The 15,763-nt window shown below is 40.6% G+C and overlaps 2 pseudogenes; both read left to right on the top strand.

Moving 5' to 3' along the window:
* Positions 1-8,465: 8,465 nt before the first annotated feature.
* LOC149238929 (isoleucine--tRNA ligase, chloroplastic/mitochondrial pseudogene) lies at positions 8,466-9,766 on the top strand (annotated as a pseudogene).
* A 362-nt stretch (positions 9,767-10,128) lies between these two features.
* Positions 10,129-15,763, top strand: part of LOC149238928 (methylmalonate-semialdehyde dehydrogenase [acylating], mitochondrial pseudogene) — a 57,131-nt pseudogene continuing 51,496 nt past the window's right edge.

Below are 15,763 nucleotides of genomic sequence, written 5' to 3'. Positions count from 1 at the left end.
AGAACATTTATATCACTTGCAAATTGTTTTTCAAAAGTGCCGAAAATATGGTATTTCGCTGAATCCAAAGAAGAGTCTTTTCGCCATGAGTGAAGGCAAGCTCTTGGGTCACATTATTTCCAAAGATGGTATCCATATAGATCCTGCACGTGTTGAAGCTATTCAGCAACTTGAGCAGCCCCGGAACAAAAAAGAAATACAATCCTTTAATGGTAAGCTGAATTTTCTGCGTCGCTTCATTCCGAATCTTGCCGAGCACCTTAGAGAAATCACAAACATGCTGAAAAAGGACAGCCAGCTCAAGTGCACTAAAGAGGCGGTAAAATATTTCAATTTGGTAAAGTTGGTTTTATCTTCAGCCCCTACTCTAATCAGTCCGGATTACACACAAGATTTTATTTTGTTTTCATTTGCTTCTGAGCATACATTGGCAGCTGTACTAATGCAAAAGAGAGATGGAGTTGAGAAGCCTATTGCTTTTTTCAGCCGTATTATCAGAGATGGAGCATTAAAGTATAACATCATTGAAAAACAAGCACTTGCACTTGTGAAGGCCCTGAAGGATTTCCGTATGTATGTACTGCATTCCCACATTATAGCTTATGTTCCTAACGCGACAGTAAAGGATGTGTTGGTACAGACAGAACCGGAAGGAAGGCGGGGAAAGTGGATTGCTGCATTATTAGAGTATGATCTGGAGATTAAACCCACTAAGTTGATCAAAGGGCAAGGTCTTGCCAAGTTGATGGCTGAAACAAATCTACATGTCCTAGACATCAATTTGATAGTTGCCATGTCCGATGAAGATGAGGAGAATTCAGCACAACAGGTATCTGACATCTTTATTTCTTCTCCTTGGTATGCTGATATTGTATATGTACTTCAAAATTTGTCTTCACCTCCCGGGATGCCCCGAAATAAAAGTAGGACATTGAAGTTGAAAGCAGCCAAGTTTTGCATCCTTAAATCTGCACTATATTGGAAAGACCCCGGTGGAATATTGCTGAATTGTTTGGTTGAGGAGGAAGCCAAAACAGTGGTGGAATATTTTCATAAAGGTGACTGTGGGGGTTATTTGTTTTGAAAGACTACAACAAATAAGATCCTAAGAGCAGGTTTTTATTGGCCTTCATTGTTTTCAAATGTATATAAAGCTGTTAAGAGTTGTCATGAGTGCCAAATATTTCAAGGAAAACAGAAATTGCAGCCATTGCCTCTTAAACCAATTGAAGTCAGCGCACCATTTTAGCAGTGGGGCTTGGATTTTATCGGTGAGATTCATCCGGCATCGTCAGGACAGCATAGATGGATATTGACAGCCACAGATTACTTCACAAAATGGATTGAAGCCATTCCCACCCGGCAGGCTACAGATGCAGTAATTATTTCTTTCCTTGAAAGTAATATACTGTCACGTTTTGGCTGTCCAAGTAAGTTAATTACAGATAATGCAGCAGCATTTAAATCAAAGAGAATGGTTGATTTTTTCTATAAATACAACATCAGCTTGGGGCATTCTACCGCCTACCATCCGCAAGGAAATGGGTTGGCAGAATCTTCAAATAAGTCCTTAGTAAATATTATTAAAAAATTGCTGGAAGTCAATAAGAAGAGCTGGCATAAAAAGTTAGTGAATGCACTGTGGGCTGATAGGGTAAGTCATAAAAAGTCAATTGGCATGTCTCCTTTTGAGCTGGTGTACGGGGCAGATGCAGTGTTTCCTACGTCGCTTGCTATTCCGATGGTCAAATTGCTTCAAGAAATTGATAGTGAGGAAGATCCCATGCAGAGGTGGATTAATCAAATGATTCATTTACAGCAGACACGGGAGGAGGTTCTTCACAATACTCTCAAGTTGCAAGAGCGCATAAAGAAGATTTATGACAGGAAAGCAAAATCAGATGATTTTCAAATAGATGATGTGGTTTTGAAGTGGGATGCTCGGAATGAAGACAAAGGGAAGCATGGTAAATTTGATAATTTATGGAAGGGTCCCTATAAGATCGCAGCATATCGTGGCCAAAATGCTTTTCTTCTCAAGGAAATGAACAGAGATGATTATCCCGAAGGGTCGATCAATGGTCGACTGCTGAAGAGGTACCATGTCTGAGCATTTTTGTTCTTCTCACCATCATTGTATATACCGTTTTACTTCTGTTTTATCGCATGTGTGTGCTAATCTTTCATCCTCATTCTGGGGCCTGTGGTGAAGGCTATAATTCTGAAGATGAAGATTAGTTGGTGTGAGGTTTGTCATGTTGTTTTTATCAGTCCATTTTCTGTCTAAAGTTGAGTTAGTTTGGGTCAAAGTTGTGTCCAATTTGTAGTCAGATGTCCAGTCAATAAAGCTGTCCAAGCTTAGGTCAAATATGTAAATAATGACTCCATTGCCCAATGGTTGGAAAACATTGGTCTGCTCTCCCAGAGGTCAAAGGTTCTTGGCATCTCCAAGGAGCTACCATCCCCATTCGAGCCAATGTTAGAGTCAGTCTAGTAGCCCTCCACCAGAGATCAAAACTCTTTGCATTTCATAATTAGGTGTCTCATCAATGTGGTCATGTTGCATCCCGTTAGGCATGCCATAACGCTGGTGGAGAAGCTTATGTCTTTTATTCCCCTCTTGTTTGGCACTGCTGGATCATGTTTTCCTGAGTAAATAAAATCTTCACAAGGTCATTTCCCTGTTTTCAATGTCAAGGTCTTAGGTCTAGGGTTGAGTCAAGCTTTCTCTTGCGATATCATAAAGGACCAGCAGGCCAGAGGGATGTCCGTCATAAAGCATCATTTTGATAACTCTTATCATTGTACAGCTAATTTTTACCTTGTTTTCAAAAACCCTGTTTTTGAAGACAAAGGTCATTATCTCATTTTTGTAAAAATTTGTAAAAAGTTCAAATTCTCCGAAAGTTGGCATGCAGCCTTGGTCTCCTTTGCCAAGACATCTCCGAAGCTATCCCTGCAAAATTTTTCAAGAGAAATCATCATTTCAACCAATCTATTTTGAAAAAGGAAACCAGAAGTCAACAACAATTAATTCAAAAAGTGTCATTTCAAAAACATTATAAAGTGGGTTTTGGGCAAATTAAATTCAAAAGTAAGCCTATAAAAGCCCCTCCCTCCTCATTGGTAACTCATTTGCCTCTCAACACTTCAAGAGAATACTTTTCAAGTCGATTTCAAAGTTCATTGGGCGAATTGGGCAATTACAGTGGTGCGCTACGCATCAGAGGAGGCGCGCTACGCATCAGTGCGCATTTTCCAGTGCTAAATAACTCAGGCGCTACGCGTTGGAGGCGCGCTACGCATCAAGCTGGGCGCGCTACGCGTTGGGTTTCTTGCTCAGGAAATCACCAGCAAGCCACCAAAACTGCTTCTCTCTCAAAATCTTTTCAGGTAGGCCTCTAATCCATGATGATTTTGGTTTGGCTAAGATGAATGAGCAATGAACATGCAAAAAATGCCATGCTAATTTGAAGTAAAAACCCTACCTTGTTGTATCAAATTTTAAAAATGCAAATGTGCTAGGGTTTCATTGAAATTTGCTGCCCAAGGTTACCCATTTTCCATTCCTCTTTCCCCATATTTTCCTCACCATTTTCCTTGACATTTTTCCATGCAAATCATATAATTTCCTTATTAAAAATCATTAAAATCCCTAAACCCTACTAATTCCTAAAACCTTATGTAAATTTTCTAAACCCTACTTCCCATTAAAATCCCACAAATTATGATTATATATGTTCCATGTTCCTTTCCTAAAATTTCCTTTCCCATTTGTTTTCCCTAATCCCCTCAATGTTCCCTTTTCCCTAACATTTCCCATGTGTGTTTGTCCCCTTGGTAACAGAATTTAAACAAGTCAAAACAACAGTTCATTGGATGCACAGTCAGCATTATTTTTCCGTCACTTGCCTCCAAAACCATGTCAGAAACCGAAACAGATTATGAGCAAAGTGATGACCGTGAAACAACACCAGAGGTAGAGGTGCCAAGGAGGCATCACAGGGGTGGTAAAGGTGGTCAGCATGTCAGGGAGGAACCCACCTCTTTGGCTTATCTACAAGCTTGTCCACTTGTAGTGTCATGTTTCCGATATCAATCATGCTATGAATATTGTGAGAGAATCTCCCAAATTCAACACCACAAGGAATTGGCTCGCTTGTTTGTCCTACATTTGCACAATGGGCATGTGAATCTTGCAGGAGTGGACTTCACATTGTCACCCGAGATTGTTGCTCAAGCAACAGGGATACCCAATATTGGAGAAGAGTGGAACAAGCGCTAGCAGTTGGACAGATTTCATTATGAGCCATATATCAAACCTATATATATGAGGCACCTAACTGGTGTTTTTCCCTTCAGATTCTTAAGAGACGAGTATGCACCTTTGATGAGGATCATCATTCGCTATTTCACTTGCGAGGGCAGATTTTCACGTTTATATTCGTACCATATCCGTTTGTTGATGCATTTCACACGGGTACGAATGATGAACATTCCATTCTTCATGTGCCGAAATATAGAGAGGATGGTGCCCTTGGTGCAAAGAAAGAGCCCAGCAAAGCAACACAAGAGCATCTATCATTATGCACTGATCAAGATTGTGGTCATGCATCAGTTGGCACAACAGGGTATTCCATGGGAGGATTTCATTTCTCGTGACTTGTTCACAGTGCCACAGCCACCTCCTGAGGTTGTTCGTGATGAGGGAGGGCCTTCACATCAGTTTGATATTCCAGAGCCCGAGCATGTCAGCACTCCTCCTTATGTTACATATCAGAGAGGCCATAGGGTCTTATTTGCATCTGCACGGCGAGTATTATCTCCACATCAGGTGGAAGGGGTCTCGCCTTCTTCATCAGCACAGCGAGTGTTATCTCCACATCAGGTGGAAGGGGCCTTGCTTTCGACAGCAGCACAGGTACCAGAGAGAGGCAAGCAGCCCAAGATTGATGAGGGGCCATCAGGTGTTCCAGGCATAGATGTTGTTGACCTTGATATCATTTCTCCTAGCCTAGAGTCAAAGGAGATCATCCAGCAACTAAGGGCTGAAAATGACTCGTTGCAGCAAAAATTGGAGATGGAAAATTGGACAATTACTTATTTAGAGCAGCGCAACAAGCAATTAGAGGATGAACACTCTCTTGATGAGTTGCGGAGGATCCACGAAGATCGCAACTTGGCTCGCAAGAGACCCGGTGATTTGACACCCATTGAGTGAGAGGCTATGCTCATCCGGGTCAATACTCATTTGGAAAAGTTGATGGCCAAGGAAAACACGGAAAAAGACATGCTCCGACACATGAAGAATCACTATTGGACTCGAATGCATGTGTGTAAAGCAAGAATGAAGGTGCTCAAAGGACGGTTGGCCAAGGCACTAAAACGGAGGAAAAGGCCCGATCCCCTTCATATTTTGGCTAAGGCTTCCTTGGAGGAGCATGGTACTAAATGACACACCTTCAGCTCAAATTTCAGACAATTTGGAGCAATTTTGGTCATTTTTGAATTTTTTGGTCAAAAAGCAGGTTTTTGCCCTCAACGCGTAGCGCGCTGCGCGCTACCCTGAAGATGGGCAAGTCCGTTTCTCAAAAACTCAGTATTTTTGGATTTTTCATGAAAAATTACACTTTCTCAGCAATTGCCAAGACATTTCATCAGGTTTTGAGCCCTCAGAAGGTCAAAAAACATGCAAAAAATGACTTTCTGCCACTTTTTGGACACACAGGAAGCAGTCTTGGGAGATTGCAATTTTGGAGGGGCAAATGGACACCAAATTGATAAATTCCACTTGGGTTGGAATGTAGGCATCCAGACCTTTCCAACAAGCCTACTTTTTCCTCATTTGGATGTCGGGAAGCGCCTCAAAAGTTGGCTCAAAGGCGCGCTACGCGTTGAGAATTGGGGCGCTACGCATCATGGAAATTTGCCAGATTTTCACCTACAGCTCAGCAAAACGCAGATTTGACTAGTTTTGACTTTTTGGAGTGATTTTTCATCCTCTTTGATGTAATTGATGTAATTTTATGATGTCATGGCACTTATTTATCTCTTCTAGAAGATTCATTCATAAAAAGTCAAAAATTTAATGAATGAATTGGTTTCCTAGCTTATAGAGGCAAGTTGTTTTGATTGCCTAGATTTTAGTGCTCAGTTTAGAATTGGTTGAAACAGCTCCTAGGATGATGAGCTCGACCCCTAGAGGCAAGGAAAGGTGTTAGCTTGCCTATATTATGTATTTTCTTAGTCATTTTCATGGTTGGACTCTTGAGGGATAAGCTTCTATTGTATTACACTTTGTATCTCTGCAATTTTGGCAAAGGAAAGACCAAGGTTTTGCAGCACTATTTGGGATTCCTGTGGTTATTTGTGTTGATGGTGTGCTTCTCTCATGTACTTGTAAGATTTGTTATGTGTATCAATTTCCTACTTCTCTTTTCTGCACATTAAGTAAATGAAGTGTTAAGGTAGAATTCATAATTTATATGCTCTGCCTTTAAGTTTGCTTAATATCTATGTTTTCCTCTGTCTAAAGAGAACTCTCAATGGTTTCTTGCTCTCTTTAGCTCCTCACTGGTCATTCCTATCCATTCACTTAAATCAAAGGCATCAAGACAATCTCCTACCTTGCCCCAAAAAGACCTCTGCAAAAACTGTGTCTCATCCCCGCACCCAAAATTGCTGTGCTCAGTTTTCCACCAAAACTTTAAAATTTTAAAATCAAACTATCCCTATCAGTTTACTAGCCTAAAATCAGTGTTCTTTATTGGTCATCTCTGCCCTTTGAAGACCTTTTTCCGAGATAGACCCGGAGAGAGCCCTCTCCCGCCCCGTAGGGCTAGCTACGAGGCTAAGTGGTTTGATGTTGCCTTGGATTTTGTCCTTTTCAGCCTGAGGCCAAATTCAAGCGCTAATTCTCTCATGTACTTGTAAGATTTGTTATGTGTATCAATTTCCTACTTCTCTTTTCTGTACATTAAGTAAATGAAGTGTTAAGGTAGAATTCATAATTTATATGCTCTGCCTTTAAGTTTGCTTAATATCTATGTTTTCCTCTGTCTAAAGAGAACTCTCGATGGTTTCTTGCTCTCTTTAGCTCCTCACCGGTCATTCCTATCCATTCACTTAAATCAAAGGCATCAAGACAATCTCCTACCTTGCCCCAAAAAGACCTCTGCAAAAACTGTGTCTCATCCCCGCACCCAAAATTGTTGTGCTCAGTTTTCCACCAAAACTTTAAAAATTTAAAATCAAACTTTCCCTATCAGTTTACTAGCCTAAAACCAGTGTTCTTTATTGGTCATCTCTGCCCTTTGAAGACCTTTTGCCGAGATAGACCCGGAGAGAGCCCTCTCCCGCCCCGTAGGGCTAGCTACGAGGCTAAGTGGTTTGATGTTGCCTTGGATTTTGTCCTTTTCAGCCTGAGGCCAGATTCAAGCGCTAACATATTGGCGACCATACTGGGGAGAACATTCGACTTGTTGATTGTCTTGTCCCAGTACATGCAATCAAATTGCAGATCTGATGTTGATGGTGGACAACAGTCAGACACATATGCAAGCTGAACCATTCACCTGGCGACTCCAATTCGATCCAGACATTCCAACGCTTGTTGATCCATTCATGCAATGGTAGGGTATGTGGCAAACCCTGCCCTGTGTGAAGCTGTAGAAGAAATAAGAAATGAGTTAGCAGATACTGAATTTGATGAAGATGTTTTCAGTGCCTTGCTTCAATGGTTGAAATCTTCAAAGTTCCCTTGGTTCAAAACTAAATTTTGCGAGTTAGTTGTTGAAAGAATCGAAAAGGAGATTCAATGTTTAGATGAGCAAATCCAGTCATATGATTTCCAAGACCCTAAAAAGTTCTTGGAAATCCTTCCTCCTTCGCAACAAGAAATCATAGAATTGCCTACAGATGTTTACATTGACAGTGTGCAGCTGGAAGTATGTATTGCAGAGTTGAGGCAGCCAACAGAGTATGGCTTTCGCGATCCAATTACGATGTACATGGTAATGTTTTTCAGTTCGATTGATAGATCAAGTTGTCTTGTATGTTACCAGGCTCATTACGTGCATGAAGGGCTGCCAGCAATTACATCTGTGCCCTCGCGGAAGCATTATCAAGCGGCATCATTTTCAGGTTTACTTGAATGGTTAATCTGGCATTTTAGTATTACCTGATCTATTGTTTGTACAGCAGATTAGGGTAGATTTTGTAAATAAATAAGCAGCCAAAAGGCAGCATTTTGTTCCAGTTTCATTACAGTTTAGTTTGAAGTTTGCCGAATTAGTCTTTCAATCAATTCATTTAGTTTCCAGTTAATAAGTTGAGTCTTCAGTTGTGTCGATTTGTTGAAATAATGGACTCCATTGCCCAATGGATGGAGGCACTGTCTGCTCTCCCAAAGTTCTGTGATTCTTGGCACCTCCAAAAAGCGGCAGCTGCCATCCCCATTGGAGCCAATGTTAGACTCCGTCTTCTCTGTCAGAATTAAATTGCCAGGTGGCAAAGGAAGAGTGACTGTTGTGCAACTTGTATCTAGTAATCTTAATCATGAAAACCCATGCTCTTTACTTGGTCTGCTGAAAGGAAGAGAGGGGTTGTTTTGGCCTTCCGATTTATATCTTGAAGGAAGTGACCAGCATAGAGGCTGGTTTCAGAGCTCCTTGTTAACTAGCATTGCAACTACAGGACGAGCACCATACAAGAGTGTTTTAACACATGGATTCGTTTTGGATGAGAGGGGTCATAAATTGAGTAAATCTCTTGGCAATGTGATAGATTCATGGACTGTTATTGAGGGTGAGAGAAATCAAAAGGAGGCACCTGGATATGGAGCAGATGTGTTACGGCCTTGGGTTTCAAGTGTTGATTATACTAGTGATGTGATGATTGGTGCACAAATTCTCAAGCAAATGTCTGAGACATACAGAAAATTGCGTGGAACATTGAGATATCTTCTTTCAAATCTTCATGACTGGAAACCAGAGAGTGCTATTATGTATAAGGATCTCCCATTGATTGACAAACATGCTCTTTTTCAACTAGCTAATGTGATCAACAGTATCAAGGAGAGCTTTGAGTGCTATCAGTTCTATAAGATTTTCCAGATTATACAGCGCTTTGCTATAGTAGACCTATCGAATTTCTACATTGATGTAGCTAAAGATCGACTATATGTTGGGGGTAAAAACAGCCAAACAAGGAGGACTTGTCAGACTGTTCTTGCAGCTCATCTACTTTGTATAGTGCGGGCTATAGCTCCAATTCTACCTCACATGGCCGAGGACTCATGGCAGCACTTGCCATTTCCATATAGCAGGGAAGATGGCTCTCCAGCAGAGTTTGTTTTTGAGGCACAATGGCCAAGAATAGATGAATATTGGCTCTCTCTAGCGAAAGAGGAGGTTGAATTTTAGACAAAAGCTCTTGAGGTGAGGACAGAAGTGAACAAAGTCTTGGAGATGGCCAGAACAAGAAAACTAATTGGTGCAAGTTTGGACGCAAAAGTTTACTTGTATAGTTCTGATCCAAATCTTCTCAAAAAATTCCAGCAGATGTCTATGCCTGGGGATGATGCAGATAAGTTGCATAGGATTTTCATAACTTCTCAGGTTGAGGTTTTACCTTCAATGGACCACGTATCTAGCACTGGTGCTGCATTCACTGGAACCTAGCAGGATTGGGTGACTTATGGATTGGGGTATCTCGTGCAGATGGTTCCAAGTGTGAAAGATGTTGGAATTATTCACAGAAAATCTAAAAAATTGGAGTGAAGACCCCTCCTATGAAAAAATGCTTAGAATATAAGCACGGGTCTAACTCGAAATCGCACGAGTAACTCGGATGACCTGCTATTTCCAGTGAGCTGACGTATATCCCGGTCATCAATCCTGCTTATTGATATCCTTTTACAAGCAGTTGGAGGTTACCTGATTCGGCCAGGTTTGATTTGTTACGAGCAGGCGGGACCTTATCAGAGCCCAATTTAATATTGTTGTCCAGCACTACAGTGAACTCCATTGACCCTCACAGATCTTCTACCACATGACCAACAGCTGTGCAGCTAGATGATATACAAGCTTAAAACCTCCTGTAAAAGTTCGAGCTAGCGGGCATTCTGTAGGAAATTCCATTATGTCGATCCGCGCTTTGCTTTCCTGTAGCAGCAAACAACGCTACGGTCTCTTCAATGCAAAATTTGTGCATTGGCCATCAAGGACTCTCTGCTTTCGAGGAATGTCGAAGACACTGCCATTTTCTGCTGGCTGTGCTGCTTCTGCAAAAACACAAGATGTTCAGACTCCTCTAAAGGTCAAAGTTCTTATTGGAGGCGAGTTTTTGGATTCTCAAGCACAAGAATGGATTGATGTTATCAATCCGGCAACACAGGATGTTGTCTTAAGGCTGCCCTTGACCACATGTGAAGAATTTCAATCAGTAATAGATGCTGCAAAACAAGCTTTTCCAGCCTGGAGCAACACCCCTGTTACTTCACGTCAGCGTATAATGTTTAAGCTCCAAAAGCTCATTCGAAGGAATAGGGAAAAATTGGCAGTGAGTGTAACTACAGAACAAGGAAAGACTCTAGGTGATGCTCATGGTGATGTTTTCCGTGGGTTGGAGGTTGTAGAACATTCGTGCAACATGGCAAGCTTACAAATGGGAGAGTTTGTGGAGAATGTATCATCTGGCATTGATACGTACAGTATCAGGCAACCTCAGGTGTTTGTGCTGGGATATGCCCATTCAACTTTCCGACTATGATTCCTTTGTGGATGTTTCCATTGGGAGTCACAACTAGTAACACATATATCTTGAAGCCTTCAAATAAAGATCCTGGAGCCGCAATGCTTCTATCCGAGTTAGCAATGGAGGCTGGGAGCTTGGAGGAGGCCATTGATATTGTAAACAAAAGTCAATATGGCAACGGGGCTTCTATGTTCACAACATCAGGTGTAGCTGCAAGAAAATTTCAACATGAGATTGAAGTAGGCCAGGTTGGTATTAAAATACCAATACCAGTTCCGTTTCCCTTTTTCTCATTCATGGGTTCAAAGGCATATAACAGAGCGCTATTCAAACGGAGCCAAAACAGCAGAAGACATAGGATTCGATTCCTATTTCAAGACTTCAGTTAATGATTCAACAAGATCTGCGCTCCAGTTTGTCGGCCATCAGAGGATTTTTAGAGGGACGTTGTATTATTTTAGAATAGATGTAACGCTCCTTTCAAATTTTTTGTAATTTCAGTTGAAACAACGCCCTTATTATTGGGTCGATCTGTTGTTTTTTCTAGAATAGTTTATTTAATGTATTAAAATAATCATTTGTAAGAGTGTGAGGGGAGAGAGTTATGAGCGCTGGTGGAGGAGAGAGAACAGAGTTTCATTGTACAGATTTAACAGAGATTTTAATTAAAAAACGCAGCTCTGACCCCTGAGATTCCTGTGGTATGAGATTTAACATTTGTGTCCTCTTTTGTTTCATATGTAACCTGTTATGTGTTCATGTCATTTCATGATCGTTTCCATTTGAACAAATGAAGTGTTAAGGTAGAATTCATAATTTATATGCTTTGCCTTTAAGTTTGTTCATATTTAATGTTTTCTTCTGTTTGACAAGGATTCATCTTCTATGCCCTTGTCAGCTCCTCAGCAGTCTTGCCATTCCATTTAATCTCAATTTGATGTTAAAATTTCTTGCCTACCTTGCCTCAGGAGATAATCTGTGTTCTTGATTATATTTCTCTGTTCAAGACTGTTTCTTTGCCCCATGCAGCCCAGGAAAACCCCATCATTTATTAAAAACCCCTTTTTATCAATTTACTAGCCTAAAATCAGTTTCTTTTAAAGTCATCTCAGCCCCTTTTGAAAACTTTTTGCTGAGATAGACTGGAGAGAGCCCTCTCCTGCCCCGTAGGGCTAGCTATGAGGCTAAGTGGTTTGATGTTGCCTTGGATTTTGCCTTCTTCAGCCTGAGGCCAAATTTGAGCGCTAACACTTCCCCTTCTAGGAGTTTCCAGAAGTTGTTTCAACTACTTACCTTGGATAAAACATTTGGATCCTATCCTTTTGTACTTTGGAGTTTTCGCCACTTATCCTTTCATCATATCCCTCCATCAAATTTGGATCTCAAACCCTATATTGGTAATTGGATAAGAACTCCCAACTTACCCTACTTCTCTATATATTTGCATCCTTCTATGTGGTTAGGGGTTGGATTTTGGAGAGTGATTATTCCCTTATGTTGTTGCAGTGAATGGCTATTATCTCATGCATTTAGGGTGATTAGAGGGGAAAATGTGACAAGGAAAGGACAATTCAGCAACTTGGAGGATCTCTTCTACAAGATCAACTACTACTTATGGTTGTAATCTACTTCCACTTATATTAATGCAAAGAATTCATTATTTTCCGATATGTGATGTTGTTATTTCATATATTTCAATACCATGTTGATCTATTGAAAGGTGTATTTAGATGATATTGCATAGATCCCTTAGTTTCTTGGCTTGTGTTATCTGACTGTGCAAGTTCTAATTTTGGCGTTTGGAGTTGGAATTGGAGCTTCCAAGTTAAAGAAGGAGTGAAGTGTGCGAAGGATTCCAGGTAGGCCTCACTCTGTCATCTATTTACTTTAAGAAAAAGCATTGGATTCCTTGTCTCTATGTTGTTCTAGGTTAGCCAATGACCTAGGGGAGATATTTTTGTTCACAATCATAAATCTTGTATAACAAATTGGTGACTCCACCGGGGAATGGAATATTCCCTTGGTGGTTTCCTTGTCCATTTTTTTTTATTACCTCCTTGACAAAAAAACTTCGTATCATCCAACCAATAATAGACCTAGGAAGTGATTTCATTCACCCTATTTTCCAATTTTTGTGTCGAAATCCTCTTTCCCAGGCCTAATGATCCCCTAGTGCCTCTGACAGAGCGTTGCACCTCACCCAGAGCCACTATGTACCAGCGTTTCAGTGCACTAGTGCCTCTTCTGCATCAGCATTGGTCTCTGTTTTTGCACAGATTTTTTCTTGGTTCTTGAGCCTCTCTTTGGTTAGCTTGCTTCTAGTTGAACTTCCCCGAGTATTGAGTGTCTTGTGGTCTCTCTAAATCCTCCATTTGGTTTTAATTTTTGTTGATTGCCTTTGGTAAGAATTGGTTTTTTATTTTTCTTTGTTCTTATTATTTGGTCATTTGCAAACTGATTTCGTTTGATTATTGATCGCTTAGATGAATTGTTATTTTAGTCCTCATTCTGAAAAGTGCAATTGAATCAGTAATTGAACATTTTTCATCTTAGTTTTCTTCATTTCGAAAATTAAGTGTGGTGAAAAGAATTTTTTCTATTGGAATTTAGGGTTTTGCATGTGCATTAGTATAGGAACAGTTGCATCGAAAGGGAAATTTCATCTTGCATCTTTTTTGCTGCATTTTTATTGTTTCTTCCCTTAACTAGATTTTCATTGCAAGAGACAAATTTTATATTTTCTCATGCAATGAAAATCTAGTTACACATTACACAACACTACTACGGACTGCACTCCCACATACCATCGCGTATATTTTGGAAGTCCCCAATAGGTTTCTATCCATCCATAGGTAACTGAGTTTGTCGCCTTGTATATCGTGGCACATCGAACACAACATTCGGGGATATTGGTTGTTGTACGTTAAGTCCTTGGTTCGCCAAGGTGTATATTGCATTTCATGGTTGCTTGGTAAACTTTTATGCCTAGATTACCCTCTTTTTTATTTATTTCTTTTTGTGTTAATAAAATTTATTATCCAATGTGTAAGAACAAAATCTCCCTCCCTGTCGTTTGCATAGAATGCAAAATAAGCCTCCTCTTCCTTGAGAAGATACCCTAACCATCGTCCAAAGCATAAGAAAATGCAAGCTACCGAATCAGGAACATCGGGAACTACTTATGGCCCTCCTCTCGATATTGATCATCCAGAATCATTTGTCCCTTTGAGGTCTGAACCTGAGATTAAATCTATTCCTTTTGGTGACACTGACACATTTGAAACAAAAGTCCCTAAAACTTTGTTACATGAGGTCATTGAATCTGACCTCCCTGAGTCAAAAACTTTGTTTCCTGAGGTTATTGAACCTAGGGAGCCTCAACCATCTTTACCTTATTCTTTGGAACCTTCCTCTTCTCTTTCTTTGTTTCAAACAAAACCAATATATCTTGGGACGATAGTGAACCTCTTCCATATGGACTTGTGAGTATTGAAGAGATCCCTCAAGAAGAGTCTCGTCCTTCTACTCCCGTTCATTGGGAAGGAATTTATTTTTATCAAACATATCCTTGCCTATCTCTTCAACCTCCGACACAGTCTCATCTATGTTTGTGACATCACCAGAAACTCATTTGTATGGTGGCCTGTCCGTCCCCCTTAGCTATCAGTCATTATCTGGTACATTTTCTGGTGTGGCTTCTAGTCCCTTGACCTCTCCCATGTTATCCAATTTAGGAATAACGTCTTGTACTTCTCTTATGAATGCCACACAGTCTGCTCCTCTCCCTCCACCCACACCTACAATAGAGCACCAGGTTGTCCCTTATGTTAGTGGGCAAAGCCACCCTCAACAGCCTAACCCTCCTTATGTTGGGTACCCTCCATCTGGATCACAGTTGCCTCCATCATCCCCTCCTCTTATGGCAGGGGGAAACCTGTTTTTGGTATACCTCAATATGGTAACTTGCCTAGTTATAGTCCTCCTTATCTTGGAATGGTTGCCAGTGTTTGGAAACCTACTTTACCTATTCAACCTGGTTCTTTTTGGGATCGATTATTGAATCCTAAAAATGCATAGTATTCATTCCAAATTTCTACCTATCCGTCAACACCTCAACAAGCTCAAATACATGTGAGCCGAGCTTTACAACCTATTCCAATGGTGTATGATTCTCCCTAGATCCTTGTTAGTCAACCTATACAAGGTCCCTCACCTTCTTAATAACTTTACCAAGGTACTCCTCAAGTTTTGGTAGGTCAAGTTCTTGAAAATTTTGCACAGTCTCAATCGAACCCATACTAGGGGGCAATGCAAACCCCTATCGGGCAACACTATGGATCACATCAAGGGCCTTTTCAAGGCCAACAAATCCAAACCCAACCATTCTAGTAGCATTATCACCATCCTAGGGTTGGGAAACAAACTCACTTGTATGTTGGTTATCAGAACCCTCCATATTCTGGTAACCAGGTGCCTTATTATCAGAATCTTCATTATCCAGGAATGCAAGTGCCTATCACCTAGGTTGTCCCTTCATATCCAGTTCATCTGCCTCTAGACTTTAATCGGCAGTTGAATTTTGTGGCTACTCTTGAATTACAGAATTTAACTTGGCTTATTAACGACCCCATTACTCATTTGCCATAGTGGCCAACTATTCCCACTAATTTTCCTTTTGATATCCCAAAATTCAATGGGAATACTGGAGAGGACTCGTCAACGCATGTTATGACGTATCATCTATGGTGTTCATCCAACTCCCTTAATGATGATTCCATATGACTCCATCTTTTCCAACGAATTCTCATCGGTACCACAACTAAATGGTATATTGAGTTACCTAGAGCGTCATTTCACGACTTCAGTGCTTTATCCACCACCTTCCTCACACATTTCCAATTTCCCATCAGATATGAAATTGGAATGGAACTATTGACTAACTTCCAACAATCCAACTCTACTCACATTTTGGATCACATTCATGAGTGGAGGTGTCATCGTTGGTTGG

The sequence above is a fragment of the Pinus tabuliformis genome, chromosome 8, assembly GCF_031772625.1.
Source record: "Pinus tabuliformis cultivar Carrire ecotype Pingquan chromosome 8, CPIR1, whole genome shotgun sequence".
Taxonomy (NCBI): domain Eukaryota; kingdom Viridiplantae; phylum Streptophyta; class Pinopsida; order Pinales; family Pinaceae; genus Pinus; species Pinus tabuliformis.
Note: the sequence above shows the minus strand (reverse complement) of the source record. Positions and strands in the feature narration are given on the sequence as shown.